The sequence below is a fragment of the Desmodus rotundus genome, chromosome 7 (assembly GCF_022682495.2).
Source record: "Desmodus rotundus isolate HL8 chromosome 7, HLdesRot8A.1, whole genome shotgun sequence".
Taxonomy (NCBI): domain Eukaryota; kingdom Metazoa; phylum Chordata; class Mammalia; order Chiroptera; family Phyllostomidae; genus Desmodus; species Desmodus rotundus.
This window is the reverse complement of record NC_071393.1, coordinates 8,423,597-8,443,234: the sequence shown is the minus strand read 5'-3', so window position 1 is coordinate 8,443,234 and position 19,638 is coordinate 8,423,597. Positions and strand designations below refer to the sequence as shown.

Genomic DNA, 19,638 nt, shown 5'->3' with positions numbered 1-19,638 from the left:
TGGAGTCAGCGTGGCCGCAGCAGGGAGAGCAAGATGCAGCGTGAGGTGGGATGATGTTGGCGAGCTGAGCGGGACCCCCGGCATGCAGGGCCTTTCCAGGAGGCGAGTGATTTGATTTGTTTTTCAAAAGATCATTTTGACTGCCGAAGGGAGAACAGACTGAAGAGGGGTGTATTAGTCAGTTCTTTGGGAAAACAACAGAATCCACTCCATCTAGTTAAGGCAGAAAAGAGAGATTTATTTATCAAAGGACATGAGGTCACTCACAAAGTTATTTGGAGGACTGGAGAGAACCAGATTTGAGGTGGAGCTTCCAAGAGCAGCCCCCAAAACAATGCTGGCGGAGCACCTGGCACTTAAACCTGTGCCTGCTACTGCTGCTGAGCACCAGACGCCAGGGGCGCAGCCATCCACGCTGCTCCCACCCAGCACAGTGTCACGTCTTAACGTGGCAGCCTCTGGGCCACCGCCACTGCTGCTCCGGCCACAGGCCATGGGAGGTTTCTGTTGCCACCTATATCCATGCAAATGGACCTTCGAGACCCACTGCATTGGGAGCAGCCAGTGTGTGGGTTCCAGGTCCCATGTCCGCAAGGGGGCCTGGGAATTTGCATTCTGGTGTCTAGAACCTGGAGGAGGTGGAACTCCCATGATGGCAATTTTTTGTTCCAGGAAGCAGACGAGAATATGTCATATTCCAGGAATACGGCAGGAGCCCAGGTCCACAGGGGAAGGACACGTGGAGTCAGCTGGGAAGCCCTTACAGTCACACAGGCAAGGGCCGATGGCATTTGGCTGGGCGCTGCTCTGGAAGGAGAGAAGGAGCAGCGCTTGGACTTGGGAGGCTATTTGGAGGTGGAGTCTGTGGGACTTGCAATTGGCTCAGGTTCAGGGGAAGAGAGGGAGAAGGACCCAGGCTGCCTGCTCAGGTGCGGGCTTCTAGTCTATAGATATTTTGACCATATTTTTTAAGGCAAAAATAAAGCTGTGTCACCCAGCAACAGGATGGCGTTTTGAAATTAAACAATTCCCGGGAAGCGGAGGCTCTAGTAGCCCCATTTCTTAGCAGTTTATCAATTACCCCGAATATTCTTCTGCATCTGTTGTCCTTGTGTATCTTCACTTTTCCTGGGTACACTGTGGATGTATAACTGAGAGGAACTGATAACCTGAGTCATCATTTCAGACCCAGATCTTCCATCTCCCTCCATCCTTTTTCTCCAAACAGGTGTCCAGGTGGTAAAATGAACTATTTTCAGTTTCCTCCTCTCTGACAGAAGGGCTGGCAGGCTGTGAATGGCTGAGAGGCAGCCGAAGGAGCTGGCAGGAGAGGCCCCGTCATGGCTGGGTGCCTGCAGGAAGCAAGTGTCCAGGGCTGCACCCAGCCTGTGGTAAGTCCTTTGTGTGTCCCCTTTCGTGGGGACAGCGGACTCAGGGAGGGAGATGCAGAGCCGTCCACTCAAGGGCTTCTGAGTCTGCCTTTGGCTCATGTAGGAACACAGCGCAAAACCGAACTCGATGCTGCAGACCATGGGCAAGGTCTGCTCTGATGCACTGGAGGTTTGAGTCAGCCAAGGACGAGGAAACAACTTAGATGCAGAGAAAGGGCCAGAAACCCCCTACACTGTGCTTTGTGTCTTGATGACTTCTTCTCCCAGGGCGTCTGCATTCTTTAGAGAGACCGACGGAGTGGTCATGGGGCTCCACGGTTGTTCTAGAAACACCTTTCCTACCCTTAATGCATACCATGGAGACCGTGCCCCTCCCTGCCCTCCACCATTGCCATTAGCGTTGCCCTGGCTTTGCTGCTGGCTTCTCACTGTTCCTACACTTATATAGTGGCCTTTTCATGCGTCACTTCGGTTGGGCTCAGCTGCATTTTCCAGAATTCCCTCCCCTGTGTGTTTCTGATGAGGGCAAGAGGGATCCCTGTGAGAGATTTGGAGCTCAGAAGTGAAGCAGCTTATCCGTTGCTTATCTGTGTGCTCACCTCCCTGGCCTGGGGCAGAGGCCAGGTCTGCAACTGCCCATCTTCTCCTGGATCCTCCCTCAGCCACACGGACTGCTAGGCCAGGTGTGTGCGTTCAGCTCTGCTTCCTCAGGACACTGAGACCAAAGCATCAAGAATGGCCATGGGTTTCGGTCCGTCCTCTTGGTGTTGCAGCACGTTCTTGACCTCCACCACTTTACATCGTTGTAAAATAAAGAATTTGACCTTCATCTCTGGTTCCTGAGAATGAGACTCTAAATCCTTGGAGTTGCTCAGGTCATAGGAGTGTCTTTGTTAACTCATGAGCCTCCTGAGTTCATGCTAAGAGATGAGCTGACACGAGATGGGGTCATATGACCAGGAGGGGGCTGGTCAACCAGAAAGACCCACCGCAGCATGAGAATGTTGGAACACTGAGCCAGCCTGACCTCTTGGGAGGTGATGGGGGCTGGAGACTGAGTTCAATCTCATGGCCAGTGATCATCACTCACACCTATGTAACGAAATGCCAGGACCAGCTGTGTGCGCCTAATCTCAGTAGAGCTTCCTGGCTGGTCCCTGAAGTGATGTGCCAGGAGGGTGACATGCCTTGATGCCACAGAGAGAGGGCACAGACACTTTGTGTCAGGGACCATCCTGGGCCATGCCCCGTGTGTCTCTTCCTTTGGCCAATCGTGATCTGTGTTCTTAACAACAAAACTGTAATTATAAGTTCAGTGCTTTCCTGGGTTCTATGAGTTGTTCTAGAGAATTCTCTAGCCTAAGTGGGTCATGGGAACTCATTTGGTTTTGTAGCCAGTCGGTCAGTTGTGCGGGTGGCCTGGGGACCCTCCTTGTCGTTGGTGTCTGAGGTGGAGGCAGGTATGACAGCGGTCACAGCCTTTCTGATTGACTCTGGCCGATACTCGTGCCACATCCGCTAGCCCCTCCCTGCCTTCACTACCAGGGCCAACCCTCTGATCCACATGAGTTTCCGGGTTACCTGAGTGTCAGAGAAGGAATGATGCTGTTCAGTTCTAGAAACAGCAAACGGATGAAGAGCGCAATGGGCTGCAAAGGAAGGACCAACCCCCAGCGAATGTGGCCTGCTTCAAGAGATCTAGGATTCATGTGGCTTCAGAAGCGCGGGGGAGATTTCTGTGGACCAGAGATTGAGTGCGGTCTTAGCAGCGTTCTTCCCGAGAATTCCTCTGATGCTTGCTGTCTAAACCATCCAACTCTGGGATTGTGTGTGATTTCCCCTTTCCTCTTTGTTTGATTTGCTACTGCATTTAAGGATCTTTCTCCTTTAAACTTCTACAGCAACGATAGTAGCTACCACCTGTCAAGGGCTCAGTCTGTGCCAGGTGCTTGCCATACATCATCTCTAAAGCGTGCAGTCCATAGGTTGGTATTATTAGCTCCATTTTGCAGACGGGAAAACTGAGACTTATAAAGCTACATGCTTCAGGCACAGAGCCATACAAATTTAGTATAAGTAGCAGAGCAGGGATTCAAACTCAGGTCTCTCTGGCTCCAAAGTCCATGCCGCCTCCTCACCTCAGTGTGAGCACCTTCAGCAGAAGGCAGCACCTCTGCGTCCCTGGCACACCAGGCAAGCATCTCTGCCCCGTACATAGGTTGAATCAACCTGCTGACCCAACCATCCCCACCTCCTTATCTGGTCCCTTCTCTCACGGGACAGGGGGGCCGAGGGGAGAAATGTGTCCACTGCTTGCCCCTGCTTCAGGCAGATCTCTGGGTATTTTTGGCAGCCTGGGAAGACTGCTTAAAACAGGCTCAAGATTTGAACTTGCCTTGTCAGCCCCGTCTCCCGAGTCCCCCACAAAAGGTTTACGGTCGACTCTGAGCAGCTCTGCTGAGGCAGCCGGTAATGTTTATAACCGCAATCAAGCACTCGAGAGCTCCAGCTCTGATTTCTTGCCCATCTCTATCCTGTAACAGAAGATTTTTCAATTGAGTAGGTTTGCCTCATGCACAACATTAGTTTTAAAATAGCTCTAGCCCAGCTCTGAGGATCGCACGAGGCCTCGCCCAGGGATTTGTACTTGAAGACGTGGAAATACATTTATTTTACCTTTCTCTTTCTCCCTCTTTGAGGAATTCTAATATATCACATAGGAGTATTTCTCACATGTCAGGAAAAAGGCTCGCTCTGCACCGAAGACAAAGAGCCGCTGCGTATTGTTTGTTGATGGAGAAAAGCTCCATTTGGGCTCCTGCGTGGGCTTCGCGGGGTTAGGTCATCAGGGAGGCCCGTAGTGCTTGACCCTGGGGGTGCTGCCAGAAGCCTGCTGCCGAGTGCTGACCTCCCTGTAATTTAATGCTGGACGTGGGTTTGGCAGGGGGAAGGCACCCTGGAGAGGCATCACCTCCCAGTCTCTGTGGAGGAGGAAAGGTAAGGTGTGCCTTAGGGTGACCTGCGCCCTGCAGGGGGCATGAGGTCACAGCCTGAACCCGCAGATATCAATGAATGATGCTGTGCATAGTCATTTTGTACCTATCCAGACATATCTGTAGGATGAAGTCCTAGAAGCTGTTGACCTTAAAAAATAAAATAGCCAGTTACTTTACCAGCAAAATGGGTTTATCCGGGAATATCAAAGAACTACAATTCGGGACTAGCCTGCTATAGCAAAAGACTATAGACAAGTCCAGCAAATAAATCAGAGGAATATGACTCTATAGAGAAAAAGGAGGAAGTTGGGAGGGGGTGCTTTGAATAAAAGTTTGTGGGAGTAAAGTCAGAGTTCACGGTGGTGAGAACTTCTCATTGGCTGAGCTGTGGTGGTTTCCATTGGCTGGGTTTGTTGCTGGGCAAGGAGAAAATCTTCCTCCTCCTGGAGCAGTAGACACCTCCTGTTGGGAATGCAAAGTGTGAGTCTTCCTGTTGGGGCTTGTAATTGACATTGAGTGGTAGTGTGTGAGCACCCCCTTCAGGCTTCCTGACTCCATTTAAAATAACTTTTCCTCTATTCATTTTTACTGAGTGGAGTTGCTGAGTGGAAAGGTACGTATTACTTTCCTATGGCTGCTTTGCCACAAACTCGTGGTTTAAGACAATTCAAATTTATTCTCTCATAGTTCTGGAGATCAGAAGTACAAAATTCATTTCATGAGATTAAAAATCAAGGTGTTGGAAGGTCAGGTGCCTCCTGCAGGCTCTGGAAGAGCCCATTTTCTTGCCTTTTCTTTCCTTGCTTCTAGGGGTCACTTGTATTCCTTGGCTTGTGGCCTCTTCCTCCATTTTCAGAGGACGTGACTCTTATTTCTGCTTGTCAGCAGGGACTTCTCGCTGACCTTCTGTCACCCGCTTATCAGGACCCCGGTGATTCCAGCAGACCCATCTAGATAGCCTAGCCTAATTTCCCCATCTCAAGATCCTTAATGAACTCAATCTGCAAAGTCCTTTTTGCCACGAAAGGTAACATAGTCACGCATTCTGGGGATTAGGATGTGGACCCCAGCAGTGAGCCCACCTCAAAGCATATACATGTACTTTTATACTCTTGAAAAAGTGTAAATTGCCTTTCATGTAATTTGGAACAATTTACCTCTCCTTGTCAATATAAAGGCAAACCCATTTCCCACACCTTATCAATACCGCTCCATCACATTGATCTCTGCAGATCTGACGATGGAAAAATCTCGCTCTGTGTAGCTTTCACGAGCATGTCCTTGTGAGTGAGATAGAGACTATGTTTGCATGTTGAAGAGCCTTTTGTACTGGGTTGGCCAAAAAGTCCATTTAGTTTTTTTCCGTAAAATGAAAGACACATTTTTCATTCTCACCAATAATTTTATTGATTTGGATATTTTGAGTATGTTAGCAATCTCCTGCTATTGGCTTCTAGTGGGTAGAGGGCGGGGGTGCTTCTAAACATCTTCTAATGCATAAGACAGCCCCACAGTAAAGAATTATTTAGCTAAAATCTCAATAGTACCAAGAAATTTCACAAAGCACTTTTGACACGTTCATCAGTCACAGGACCTTCTCCCTACACCGCACAATTCTTTTTTTTTTTTTGCATTTCCGCTGCATTTTTACCTTTCTTGAAATAATAAAGCATAATACACCGAAAATGTTGTGTATTTTCTTCCATCTTCAATGTCAAAATGGCTGCACAAAAATTCACCAATTTTGGTGTGTTTTTTTTTAATGCCCGCTGATGTGAGAGCTGTCACAATACAACCTAACAAAATTGTTTCAAATGAAGTTAGAGACAGCTAAGCACTACCAGAGCCATCATATGGGAAACATTAAACGAACTTTTTGGCCAACCCAGCATTTCATTTTTGGTACACTGTCTTGTCACTCCTTTGCCTGTTTTTCTTTGGGTTGAAGGCCCTTTGAGTTGAATTGCAAATCATATTGTTATTATTAACCCCTTCATAGCAATGAGAAGCCTGGCACCTAGAGTCCTTAAATAACTTGCCCGAGGCTACAGGATGCTGAAAGGCAGGGTGGGGATCGAAAGCATCCCTGTGTTGAACTTTACTCATTCATTACGGTGTTACCAGCAGGCAGCCCAGTGTAGATGATTTCCGTCAAGCCACATTGAGGGTTAACAAATAAACCTCTTTTGCTTAACAGTGATTTTGTAGTTTTCCAAGAGCTTTCATTTTTCTTACCATATTTTTACTTCCCTTGGGATTATCATTCCATGTTCTACTCGAGGAAACTGAGGCTCAGAGGCACTTAGGAGCCCTACCGCAGTGTGACTGCTGAGCGCAAACCAGCTCTGGGCCCCGCACCTTTGCTCTTGCCCCATCAGCCAGCCATTTGCAGTGGAAATCCTTCATCCACCCCCTCCAAACTGATTTACCCCGTCTGTGTCCCCCTGGACAATTATTTATTAACTGTAACCTTAGGTCTGATGAATCCCTTCTATTTGTACCTAAATCTAAGAATTCCCACATGCCACCTAAAACCCTGTCCTTGTTTCCTGGAAGTGGCACAAGTACCACGTGTTCTTGGAAACTGCATTAAATTTGCGAGACATGATGGGAAATGACAGGCGTTCATTGCAGTTGTCCTCTGTGAAGCACCTACTGACTGCTGGGTGTTCCCTTTAATCGAGACCGGGCTCCCCCAGTTCATGGAGCAGCATGCGGAGGCTCAGAGAGGTCAGGCGACCTGCCCAAGGTCATGCAGCCAGCGAGTGGCACAGCTAGGATGTGAGCCTAGGTCTTTCTCACTCAGGGGCCGGTGCACTTACCTGCACTGCCCCAGGTCCTCCTCCCTCCGCTTCCCGGTACCTGGGCACTAGTTTGCTGATTGCAAAGTGGGTCACCAGTTAGAGGTTGCTCTCCAGGACCACAAACGTCCACGTCAGACATTTAGCTCCTTTACTGCATGCGGTTGGGGTTTCTGAGGCTTCCAAGAGGTGGGCAAATACAGCGAACCCATTTACAAGTGAGGAAAGTGGAGAGGTTGCATGATTTCCTAAAGTCACCCAGTCCGTGAGCCTCATCACCAAGAATAATAAATAATATTAACTCAGTAGACTCAAACCCAAGAGCTTCCTGTGACCCTGCGGTGCTCAAATCATCAGAAGGGGTTTCCCTGCCCTGACCCTCCCAAAGCATCACTTCCCACCACAGCAGAGGCCCGAGTGCAGCACGGACTTCTGGGAGTTACTCGCACTGTCTGTGTGAGCTCAGACCAGCTCGAGCATTTTCTCCCCACTCTTGTTTTCAGATCATAGCTCGATTATTTTCTCCATCGAGAGAACGGCACTACGTACTTTATAGTGGCAAAAATAATACAGGTTTTGCCTAATGGAACGCTTCCAGGGTTACTGTGAAGATGAATGGATTAGCATTCGAAAAGCACTTTGGAATCCTAGGCAGGTTGAAGTGGAGGGCAATCTATTGCTATTCATCCTAACCATAGTAATTGATGGGGGGGTGGCAAGTACCTCGATAACCTTTTGATTTTGCTATAAAAAACGGGTTGAACAAAAGGTTGCTATTTCCTATAGATATAAAGACAATTCCTTCCCTCTGGTCTCCACTTCAGCCATTTTCCTGGTTTTCTCAGCTCATGTTTTCAGAGTCCAGTGACTCAGATGGCAGACACAACCAGAGTGGATTCCTTCGGCTGCACATCCGAGACACAGCTGGATTGGTCTGAACACTTGGAGAGTTAAAAATTTACGCCCATACCAAAACCTGCACGTGGATGTGTATTGCAGCTTTATTTGTAATTGCCAAAACCTGGAAGCAACTAAGATGCCCTTCAGCAGGTAGGTGGGTAAATGAACTGTGGTCCACCCAGGCAATGGAATATTACTCAGTGCTAAAAAGTAATGAGCTCTCAAACCATGAAAAGGCATAGAGGAGACCTAAGTGCGTATTGCTGAGTGAAAGAAGCCAATCTGAAACCGCTACGTACGGTATGATTCCAACTATATGACGTCCTGGAAAAGGCAACACGGCTGAGACAGAATAAAGACCAGGGGTTGGGTGGGGAGAGGGGTGAACAGCTGGAGCACAGCGGACTTTTAGGGCAGGGAAACTATTCTGTATGAGACTATAACGGCAGGTACGTGTCATCACACATCTGTCAAAACCCACAGCATGCACAACACCGAGAGGGAGCCCTGGTGTAAACTGTGGACTTGGGGTGATGACGATGTGTCACTGGAGGCTCATCAGTTACAACAAAAGTGCCGCCACGGTGGGGGATGCTGATAATGGGGGAGGCTGGGCGTGGTGGGGGGGCAGGGGGCTATGGGAAATTTCTACTTTCTGCTTAACATTGCTGTGACCCCAAAACTGCCGTAAAAATTAAAGTCTCTTAAACACACAACAAGAACTCAGTGGGGTTCTCATTTTACAGATGGGGAAACTGAGGGTCGACCCGGGCTGCAGCTGGAATCTGACCCTGGGTCTCCGGACCCTGAGATCCTTGTTCTTCCCACTGTGCTCTGCCTGCCAAGGAAAAACGTCAGTCTCAACCCATGTGGGACCTGGCCACCCATGCCCAGAACGGAAGCCGGCTGGCACTGCTGGCTGCGGCCCCCCAGGGCCACCGTCCCCGGCACTTCCTCCTCAAGTGCTCTTGCTGTTACAGCAGGTGTTGACAGTCATCTCTTAATCGCAGGAGTGCCTGTTGGCCTGAACAGTGTTGGGATCTGTTGGGCCCACTGGCTGGGCATCAGGGGGTGTCTGTGTTACGCCTTGAGCAAAGGAAGGTTTTATTCATACTGGCATCTGTTCCAGAAAGGTCTGCGAAACTCAGTTATGCAGCAGAGCGTAATCAAAAATAAAACCCCGTGTGGATGCGTGTGAGGTCATTCCCTGGCTCCGTGGGAGGCAGAGAGCCAGGACCTCCGACCCTTCTCTTGCTCTGACCTCAACTGTTGCCTGAAACTCTCCAATCTTAACTTTAATTCTATAAAAAAAATCCATTAAAAAAAAAGTATATATAACTTCTGTTTTAGTAGAAAGCTTTATGCCAAGAAAATAGTTTGCCTCATATCTTTGAATCGATTAAGTCTCAATTAATGAAGTCGGGTTAAAATGGGCGAGCCGATTCTGATTCACACGGAGTGTTTACTCGGCTCCTGGAGGCCCCAGGAGGAGTCCTGGCCCCTGAGCTGTTTCCTCTGACCAGCAGCTGACTCCTTTGATATCCCATCTCATGTCCTGTCCAAAATAAATGATGAGAGCGAGGCAGGCTCCAATAGCATGGAGAGACCGTCTGCTGGTGCCATCTGATTCCTCAGCAGGCAGAGCTGCACAATCCTGGGATGCAGGGCCACCAAGGCGGATTTGCAGGCTGCAGATGGGGGAAGCCGCCTTGCCCTTCACACAGGCAAACGACGGCCCACGAAGCGGGAGTGCTTTGCACCATCTCAGGTTTCAGTCCCTGGAACTCACGCCAGCAATCCTCCTGGACCTCTGATCCTACAGGAAGCTGTCTGCGTGATGGATTGCCACCAACTTGCTGTGTGACCTTGGGCAGGGCACTTCCCCTCTCTGAGCCTAATTTTCCCCATATGTGAACGAAAAGGGTAGAGTAATAATAATCATATAACTATAGTAATAATAATAATGAACTCATCCTAGGCACTCTCTTAGCACCCTCCTCCCCCAGGGGCCTCGGCGGTTGGCCTTATCATTCTCATTTTGCAGGCGAGGAATTAACATGGAAAGAGGTTAAGTCACTTACCCACCATCACAGAGCTGGTAACTGACACAGCCGGAATTTGGGCTCAATCTGTCCAACTCCGGTGCCTAAGCTATTAACCTCCTACAATGTAATAGCAAACACCTTCTGTACGTCCCCTCTGTGAAGCAATCCTCAGGGCAGCCTATGAGGTTGGTGCTATCATTGCCCACATTTTCTACACAAGCAGAGGTCTCGTGACATCGTTTCCACCTGTGAAAAATCTATTATTTTTAAGTTCAGGAGGACAGAAACAAAAGATTAGGAAGGTCAGTGCTCAGGCTTCCTGTTGGCCGAGGAAGGGGGATGGAGAGCAGGGAGGAGAGGGTCAGGGAGAAGGCCAAAAATGATTCCCCAGGATCCAGTTCCTCGCTCAGTCTGCAGCGCCCTTTCCCAGGGGCCTCTCGCAAGTCACGGTAGCCTTTAATTGCTGTAATCCCAGAGCTGAGCACTATGACCATACACTTTTTATGAAGGCAGACGAGAGGATAAACGAGGTGCCCCTCGTCCCAGATCTCTTATGTGGAGCCACGGCACTTGAACCCAGGCCTGCCTCCAAAGATCTAACCCTGGAGATCGCTGCCATCTATCCTGCGTCCTGGCACGGAGCCCTCCCGGGTCTGCAAACGCCCTGCGTACTTTCTGACACCCAAGACTCTCATCGTGCCGTTCCTCTGGCCAGACGCCCCTCCCCCGTATCTATTGGTCAGATTCCTTCAGTGATCTGATCAGGGCCGGCTCAGGGGTCCCCTCCTCTGAAAAGTCTTCCCTGACACCCCAGGCAGATGTCACGCTTCTCCACCTGTGTGCCCCGAGCTCTGTCATGGAAATGAGATAGGTGGACGATGATGACGATGGTGGTCGTAGTAACCGTTGCCGTTATGAAGATGGCAGCCTTTGTTGAGTCCTACTGTGTGTCAGCAACAGTGCTCAGCATTCACACGCACTTCAGGCAATGTGTTCCTGTCACCCCATCTTTGTGATGAGGACATGGCTCAGAGACAGTGAGTGCCTTGCCGGTTGTCCCCCAGCTAGCACCTAGCACGCGTCTGCCCTGTGCTATCATCAGTAGTGATAGACGTGATGACTGACGCAAGAAGCTGGAGCGATGTGAGGAGGGGCTGCAAGCCAAGGAAGGCAGGCAGCCCCCAGGAGGAGAAAAAGGCAGGGAAACCAATGCGCCCCTGGAAGCCCCCACAAGGAACCACCCCTGCTGACGCCTCAACTTCAGACTCCTGGCCTCCAGAATGGGGACATTTAAGTTTGTGTTGTTTTAAGCCAGTAGGCTTGCGGTCCTCTGTGACAGCAGCAAGAGGGGACTCGCGCAGGCAGAAATGCTTTTTGGGAGAGGCCTGACGTGGTGCAGTCGGCCAGGCCAGGCCAGGCCAGGCCAGGGCTCAGCTTACAGAAGGGTCCAGGGCAGGTCTGTCCCATGCAGCTGTGTGGGCTGGGCGTCAGCAACGTACAAGACTGGCAGAAGATTCCGGGCCCTTCTGGAATAGTGGCTTTTAACCCTGGCACGTCTGGATTTCAGCCTGGCCTCTGCGTCCACGCTCCACCCAACAGGCACATCACTCCCTTCCCACTGCACGTCCCATTCAAATGACTGGTCCTTCTCTGTCAACAGAGAGGGTTATTGTTCCCAATTATGGGTGCATCTTTATGGAAACATCCCTTAAAAATACCATACATCACCTCGAATTTTCCACCAGCAACGTTTTGGAACATCTGCCTGTGACCGTGGACTTGGATTCACTCAGGGAAGAGGCACCTCCCTTCCATCCACTCATCAGTGATAGATAAGGCAATGAGAAAGCAGTGTTTGGGCATCAGGAAGCCTGAGCTCTGTCCCAGCCTGCCCTTGACCTTCTCTGTGACCTTGGACAAGTCACCTCGCCCTCTACCTGCATACTTCAGCTTTACTTCCTTACTTGTAAAGTAAACCAAATAATCGTGAATATTCCTTTCTGCTCTCAAATTTTATGCTTCTATGTACTCTTAGCCAGAAATGATACTGTTCTACCAACCAGTCTTATTTTCCACCACCGTCCCCTTTGCACTGTGTCCAAGGGTCAAGAGCTATTTAAATTTTTCTGCATGCAGAATAACAATGATGATAATGATAATACCAGTATTATATACTTCCCATTTGATGCTACTCTGCTAAGCGCTTTACTGTGCATCATCTCATTTAATCATCACAGCCCCCTAGGTAGGTGTTTTTATCTCTGCTTTGCATATGAGTAAACTTAGGCTCAGAGAAGTTAAGTAAGTTTCCCAAGGTCACACAGCTAGTAAGTAACAGAGCTGGCATTTAGCAAGCAGCCTGTTTTCAGAGCCAGCGGCACTCTTAACCACTCAGTCATGTGCCACCAGGAACACTGGAGCGCCCAGCCAGCACCTGAAGAATGTTTGAATGAATGAACCTGAAAATTGTTCTGAGAAGCAGGACAGTTATCCCATGCCCTGGCTGGGGGCTGAATGTACTTCTTGGAGCAGTCAGTCCCCAGCGAGGGCTGGTGTAGGAGCTTCCTGGCTGGTTTATGGCCTTGGCGTCAGCGCTGTGGAAGAATGACAAGGTCTGAAGCACGCATTTGGACTGTCCCATCGTAGCCAGAAACCCCAGGGAGAGGGTGTCCCAGACGAATGCACTTTATTGCTTTTGGCTCAACTATCACCATTTAGAGCATGCATTTCTCATTTGTAAGCTCCTTAGGCTTGTGTTCTTACCCACAGCACTGGGTTAGTTATTCACACAGAGACAACTTCACGTCCGCCCCACTTATCTAGAGCAGACCCAGAAAGAGGGCAAGGCCAGCCACTGACTCCCACCTCTCAGCGCAGCTGCCCCTGTCTGCAGCCTCTACCTGGTTTCGGAGCAAGAACGTCAGGCAGAGATTCTCAGATGCTGCAATGAAAAACGACCCTCACTTCCCTGATCTATTTCCCCTTTTGTGGTTCCTTAGTAAGCAGAGAAAGAACATGAGCTTTCCCTCGTGCATCCCCAAAAGTCTGTTTCCCAGAAAACCTTTGCTTAGAAGGTCTAATTCTGTTTAAGAGAAGACCAGTCCTAGGTTCCTTACAGAGCTGCCATGGTTAAGGCGAGGGCCATTCCCAGAAAGGCACAGGAAATTGCATCTTTAGAGGGGAAGGGCCAGGGATGCTGCTCCACATCTGACAAATGCACAGGACAGCCCCCACCACAAAGAACTGTCCGGCCCTAAACGTCACTGGTGCCAAGGCTGAGGACCCCTGGGCCAGAGAAGACAGCCAGAGGCCAGAAGCCATACCACCCGGCAGAACTTGGGATTTCAGCCTAAGTGTGCTGGAGCCTGGGGCTTCCCTGTAGGACAATGGAGATGCCCCAGAGGGACCTTCCAAAGCATCCCTCTGGCCACTGAGTGGAGAACAACCTGTAGGAAGCCAAGGGGCTAGGGGACCAGGTGAGGGGCTGCTCGAATCACCTAGACAGGACATGCGGGAAGGCCTGATGCCAAGAACTGGACATTGCGTGCTTACTATGCACCTAAAACTCTGCCTAGTTTCTGTGTGTTTGGGAGTCAGAGGAGATGTAGGTCCTTAGGAACTTGCAATATCATCAGAAGACAAAAACAAGTTGTCCTTGAGAGTCTGATGACTGACACTGGCAGTAAGTTGTTTACATCCATTTCCATTTGGTTTTGGAGGTTGCGCTCAGCCTTTTTTTCCCCCCGTAAAAAGCTTTGTTGTTCCCCTTTGGTCCGAGGCATGGGAGAGGGCTCCCGGGTGGTTAAAAGGATGCCAGTGGTCGCAGGGAGAGGCTCAGGCAGAAGCCAGACACCAGGGGACAGACACACAGGGGCCCCTCAAAGGCCTCTGGGCTCCAAAGGCTCCTGGTCACGCTTGAGGGGGTACATTTCAAAGAGACACCACCCTGCCCAGCCTGGGGGCCCGCCAGCCTGCGGAGGTGAGCCAGGTGTCACCCATCTTCTGGACGAGTTTCACCTGCCCATCCAGGACGTGGTTCTGCAGGAAGTCACAGAGCTGAGGGTGTGTGCAGGCAGAGCCCAGGGCAGGCAGGTCCAAGAGGGCCTGGGTCAGGCTCCTCTCCAGGACCGTGGTGGCTGCCGTGTGTCCTGAGTGTCACCCCACTCGTCTTGGGAAGGCTTCGGCGCCTCCCAGAAGAAGAGAACAGGCCACTGAGCGCCGGTTTTGCATCTTCAAGAGACACTGGGAGCCCTCGCATTTCAACTCGGCCAGCTCGCAGAAGAAGAGGCCCAGGCCCTGCAGGGCCACATCGCTGAGGTCAAGCCAGAAGCCCAGAGCGAGGTAGGTGTAGGGGGCCCGCAGATGCTGGGTGACCAGGCGGTTGCTGGCAGCCCCCACCTGGGTGGAATAATGCTGACTAATCTGGGGGTTTGTGGTTGCTCGGCAATGAGGAGTTAAGGTCAGAAAACTGGTGCTGGCTCTCGGAGGCTAAGGACGGCTGAGGTGGCTCCGGAGGCGGTGCTAGGAAAAGAGGTCGGAGGGGGGTCGGAGGCTGGGAGAAGGGGCGTCCCTGGGTCTGTTCTGTCTAAACACTGCTGAAGCAAGAGACAGCCCCTGGGGGACCGCCGAGGGCACTGCCCCATGCAGTCTTAGGTCAGCTCTTAACCATTTATTCACTAAATACTACTTAGTACCTATGATGTTCCAAGGCTGGGCCAGGCACCGAGGCTTTGAAAATGCACCATGGGCAGAAAAGAAGCAGCGCGCCCGCTTTTTGCAGTCCAGTGGATCGCCTCCTTCCACTTGCTGGCCTGTGAGCTTGGACAGCACGTTTCTTCAGCTGTCAGAGCTGCAGATACGTCCTCTGAACACTGAGCGGGATAATAATGGTATCGACCTCATGGCGTTGTTGGGAGCGGGACAGGTCACTTAGCACCTTGCCTGGTAAACGGGAAAGTCCCCGTGAATGGTGCCTGTGACGAGACGCTGTCCCAGTGGTCCAGGAGCTCCCAGCCAGAGCAGAGAGCACCCAAGAACACAGTTTAATGCGGGGTTTTGTTGTGAAATTGCATTTTCACTTGTCCCCATGGGAACGGATGTCCAGGATATACTGTCAAGTGAAAAGGCATGTTGCAAGAGTGCGTGCACAGCGTGGTCTGATTTTTGTAAAAGAAGGAGCTTGACATGTTCCATAGTAATAGACAGTAGAGGAGTCATGAGTAATGTGCATAAATAAGCATCTATTAGAGGGTGGTCATGAAGGACGCCGGCCTGCCGTTAACAGGATGAGTTACCCCTGCAGAGTGGCGTTGGGCTTGGAGATCATTTTCAGTTCGTGACGCAGACGGTCACACTCACCACTGTGGCTGAGCAAGTGGCCTGGGCTGTGAGGGAGCGTGTCTGCGTGTCCCTTCTGGGCAGAGGTGCTTAAAGCAGGCGAGCATTTTCTGCTCTCCCTCTCCCCTTGCTGCGATGACCTGGAGGCCAGGAGTTGAGGAGGGGGAGTCCCCGTTGTCCTGCACCAGACTCGTGTGAAAAATGAACCTGCTGTGAGGGACTGAGCTCTCGGGGCTTCTTTGTTACTGCAGCACGGCAGAGCCCGCCAGACTGGCTCACGGTGGAAACTGTGTCTACTGCCGTGCAGGCGGACGTTTCTGCATTAAAAAGCGTTCTGGTTTTTTAGATAGGATATTTACGCACAATGAAACTTTGCTCTGAAAAGTCTACATACTGGGTGAGTCCAACTATATGGCATTCTGGAAAAGGCAAAACTGGGGTGACGGTAACAGACCAGGGGTTGCCAGGGGCCCGACTGGGGGAGGGAGGGATGAGTGGGTGGAGCGCAGGGTTTTAGGGCAGTGAAAGAGCTCTGTATGGCGCTGTAATGGTGGGTGCACGCCACCATATGTTTGTCCAAACCCACAGAATAGGCAATACCAAGAGTGAGCTCTAAGGTGAACCGTGGGCTCGGGGTGACAACCATATAGCACCGAGGCCTATTGATTGTGGCAAATGTCCCACTCTGGTGGGTGCTGTACACATTGGGGTGGCTGAGTGTGGGGTGGAGGTCTTGAGTGTGTGTGAGTGTATATGTATATATTTATACATATAAACTCTCAGTTTTGTTGCAAACCTAAAACTGATATAAAGAATGAAATTTATTATTCTTAATTAAAATTTTGCTGTGGTATTGAGCATTTCTACTATTTTAGAGACAAAAATTCCTGAAAACACAGATTATTCGGTTGGGGAATTCAGCAGCTGTGGGAAGTCTAGGTATTCGGTGCCAGCGTAGGGGGTAATCTATATATTTGGGTGTAAGGCCAGCAGTTTGGGGGGCTTCCCATCGTTCGGGGACTGTGGGACTCTACGGCTTAGAAAGGAAAAGGAGGGTAAAAGCCACTCGGAAAGAGAACACGGAGGCAAGTGCCTCTGTGGGAAGCTGGGTCCGTACAAGCGCTGAGCTGCCTGTTTTCCTTCTAGTATCTTTATTCGGAATGAGACCAACAGCCCAGCCGGTCTCTATAAATAACCAGCCCACAACGATTCGTCCCTCCTGGTTGCAGTTGTCCAAACAAAGGAAAGGAGCCCGTTCCCCAATCGGAGACGCCCTGACCACTCCGAATCCTTGGCAGCATCTGCGTCTCAGAAAGAGATTTCAGCGGTCGCTGCACCAGAATCCTCAAAGGCCTGCTCAGCTCCAGTCCCTGGCCACAGCTGAAGGGTAGAGTCGGCTGACTGTTGGGAGGCTAAGTGGGAGGAGAAAAATCAGAAGGAGGGAGGAGGCCTCGCTCCGTGCCCGTGGGACCCAAAGGAGAAGCCATCTGTAGGCGGTTTGATCTTTTTAAAAATCACTTTCACTGCGACCACAAACTTGCCCTCTGATCTTGGCCATGCAAGGACTTCTTGAGATAAGCAGGCCAGGGCTGCTCTGCCGCTCCCTCCCTTCCCTTAAGTCCCCTGTGAATTGCAATCTGGTCTCGGCCTCCTGCACCCCTGAGAAACTGAGTTCCTAGGCTCCCAAGGCCAGCAGCAGGGTCTAATTCCGCACACGGAGGGGTGCCTTTGTTCCCTTGCCTCTAACTTTCTTTCTCGTGACTCCCACCCTCTTGGCAGCTCTGACTTGTCTTTCTAGTCCTTGTCCTAGTTGCCGACTGCTCCTTGTGGGTTTCGTCTGCTGGCTGCGATGAATGGGGCCCGCAGCACAGGCCTGCACCCATTACTGTTCCTCAACTCTCCTCTTCTCAGGGTCTTTCTCCGTGCCTGCCTTCATACGGACCTCCTGCAGCGGGGCCACTTCATGGGCCTGAGATCTCAGGGCCCTGATATCAGAAGGCACGACTCCGTGCTTGGTTTAAGTGGTCAGCTGTCACTGTCTTGAAGTTCTTAATAGATTTTGAGCAAGAGGGTCTCATTTTCATTTTGCAGTGGACCCTGCAAATTGTCCAGCTAGTCCTGCCTGCAGGTACCTTGGACTTTAGGGCTTCCAAAAAAAGTACATGGGCAAATGACTTAATTTCTCCGCCACAGTTTTCTTGGGTTATTAAGTGGGTTCAATGAGGTACTTGGAAGGTGCTGAACACAGTGCTTGGAAGGTGCTGAACACAGTGCTTGGAAGGTGCTGAACACAGTGCCTGGCAGGCAGGTGGCTGGCACTCAGCAAGACCTGGTTGGGTTTATTATTGTTTCTCAACTCTCTCCTCCCCGAGCTGGTTCCCTCTTACTCATCTCAGTGAAAGGGACAATCTGCTAATTGTTGGCTCCTCCCACTTCCTCTCTCCACATCCAGTCTATCATCAGCTCGTCTTTATTCTGCATGTGAAATGCTTGTTAAACCTTTCCTGTCCTTACCTCTCTGCTGCCTCTGTGCAGATTTAGCTTCCACGGATTGTGGCAATAGGTTCCCAATTAATCTCCTTGCCTCCTGTCTGGTCTATTTTTTCCAAAAGTGAGCCACTTGATGCGGCAGCAGAGATTAAGTCAGACTGGCCCGGCAGCAATTTACACAAACGCCCGTTTGTCCTTGAGGACGGAGCATGGCTCTTTGGAAGAAGGTGGGAATGCAATCAATATCGCTGCCTCCTTGCACACCAGGGCGTGGACACACGTTTCTGCCTGGCACCATCACAAGGACCCTCGTTGGTAGATAGGGTCCCCCCCCATCTGACAGAAAAGAAGTCCGAGTTCCCAGAGATGGCATGGTGTGGACGGTTTCACGGGGACAGAGCTGGGCTGCATAGCCAGATCTCTCTGACCGGGAAGCGCCTGTTCTCAAGGAAAAAGAGTATTTGTGGGAAAACTGGCGAAACTGGACCCGGACCTGTAGGTTAGTTGACGGTCGTGGGCCAGTGTGAGGGCCCTGGTTTCGGTCATTGTGCAATAGTTATGTCAGACGCCAGCGCGAGAGGAAGCTGGGTGAGGTGCGTGCGGGGTCTCTCTGCTGTTCCCACACCTTTTCTGTCACTCTAAAATGATTTCGGCATAAAAAAGTTGGAAAAAAGAAAAGAAAGAACCGTGTGCCTTTTCTACTCTACGTACTGTACCCTTCATGGGGTTTGATCTTATTGTCCAGGGAGTCCCCATGTCTCGCCACTGTCCCCCCAAACACACACACCTGTGCACATGCACACGCTCACATGGACCCCACAGAGTCTCTGCATGGCGTGTGTTGCCCCAGATTGCTGCTCCCATCAGCTAACACAGCTCCGGCTATGACCCGCCTCACGGCGTCAGTAGGAATTATGAAAGCGGAGAGTGATGGGAGCATGTGAATCACATTAGAGCTGTATTCCTCCAGCCCTCCCCCCTTCCGGGGCTACAAAAATGCAGCGGTGTTACTTGCACCTTATGCATTGCGCACACCTCTCCTACCCGCCCCCCATCCTCTGCATCGCCTCCGCCCCTCTCTCTCGGAGTTGGCGGGTAACCTTGATGATCCAGCCAAATGAGTTATTTGAGATGGAAACGTTAATTTATTTGAGCAGATGGGTGTCAGCGCTGCTCTGTGAAAAGGTGGCGGTATGCCGTATTGGCCCAGAGTGTTGCAGATGAAGTCCTGGCTGAATCACGGAGTGTGAACAGAATCATATGTTAGCGGCACTAAGGGAAATGCCTATTTAAGCTGAGCCCTTCAGAAAACAAATCATTACCCCCCGATTTTTGTCTCAAATCTGGATTTTCACGTCTCTGATCTGCCCAGGGTCTGAAAAACCTGAAACTCATTATTTCTCTAAGTGTGGTCCGGTGACCGCCCACGTCAGAGTCACCCAAGGGCTTTGTTAACTCTGCGGATCCGTGGGACCCACCCCCACCCCCAGCCTGCAGACCCCACTCTCAGGGGTGCATGCCTGGGGGTTCTGCAGTCTTAACAAACTCCCTGGGTGACCATCACACGTACTGCTGTCATATCCCGTTGCTGAAATGGTGCCATCAAACTGCCCAGCAAAATCTTCAAAACAAGCCAAAACAGAACAAGAAACCTTGGGATTCGAGGTGGGGTTTCTCT

General features: G+C 50.7%; 1 long non-coding RNA gene across 1 annotated transcript; it reads left to right on the top strand.

Moving 5' to 3' along the window:
- The first annotated feature begins 1,236 nt into the window (after nucleotides 1-1,236).
- Nucleotides 1,237-8,972, top strand: LOC123480418 (uncharacterized). The gene is made up of 3 exons (XR_006656428.2): nucleotides 1,237-1,391; nucleotides 8,034-8,238; nucleotides 8,835-8,972. It is a non-coding gene; the product is annotated as an uncharacterized lncRNA (long non-coding RNA).
- Nucleotides 8,973-19,638: the final 10,666 nt, after the last annotated feature.